Consider the following 1,201-nt stretch of genomic DNA (forward strand, 5'->3'; position numbering starts at 1 on the left):
TACAGTGATCCTGCTGGGTCCTCTGCATCATTCCAGCACCCATCAATTACTTTTGTATGGGGTTTTTTGAGCAATGATTTAAGGCTTCACATAAATAGTGAACACTGGTAGGTGCCACTGAGGGTGCCACAAGGGCTGGCTTTTTTTCCCAACCACATGAGGTCAGCAAAGTGACAGGAGAAGGCTGGGACTGACCCTTCCACTACCATATGGCTGGTCAGCATAAGTGGGCAAGGTCATAGCTTAGAAAATGCCTTAAATAGTCTTTTTATTTTCAGAGCACACATGGTTTGCCACTTGTGAGGGCAACTGAATGCTTAAGTCTTCTGCAAAGAAGAGCCCAGGCTGTCGAGCACAACATGGCTTTTATTAGTCTTGCGGTTTGTGCTGTGTTTAAGTAGGAGGCTGTTCTGCCTGAGCTCATGTCCATTATCAGTTAAATGGATCACCTACCATTGCAGATACAGCTGACTTGACTGTATTAAAACCAGAATGGAATTATTCCTCAATACTTAAAGGACAGCCAATTTTGCAAAACCCAAACAACTCCCCCTGCCCTGAAACCTACTGCACTAGTCACCATTAAAGCTTTGACATTTTGTTTCCTTAATTTGGGCGTGACAGTTCAGGTCTCATTGGTGCATAGTCATGTTTTCATCTGGAGCATTTTAAACTGGCCACAGGCTGGGTCAGGCCTCTGAACGAATTCATTCAAACCAGTATGGCAATACCAAATTTCTTGTAACTGTTTGATATTCTACTTCTATAATCTTAATTTGTGTAATCCTTTAAGTTATTTTTAGGTACTCTTTTGGGGAATCTCTTGACCTAGCACACACATTGCTTGGGGATTTATGATATTAAACATTACTTCTTTATGATAAGGAAAACCTTTGCTTTACTTTGGTATGTTTGTGATCATGTTTCTTCAGGGGCCTTAAGAGAACAGGTTTCTCTGCTAGATACTAGGGGCCAGAGGATCTCCTGTCATCACCTACCCACAGGCTGTTATGTGACAAGGACCTTGCTGTCTCCAGGGGTCGCTTATGTCCGTGTTACGTACCTAGCAGGGGAACAGAGGAGGCAGGACGTGTGCAATTGCACTGCCAGCCTCAGCAGTTCAAGCGTGAATGTTGATGCACTGCAGACCACGCGGAGAGGCAGCTGTATGTGTTCGGTGTTAAGGGCGGGGGGAGGGGAG

Source organism: Pterocles gutturalis, unplaced genomic scaffold (genome assembly GCF_000699245.1).
Source record: "Pterocles gutturalis isolate BGI_N339 unplaced genomic scaffold, ASM69924v1 scaffold23994, whole genome shotgun sequence".
Taxonomy (NCBI): Eukaryota; Metazoa; Chordata; class Aves; order Pterocliformes; family Pteroclidae; genus Pterocles; species Pterocles gutturalis.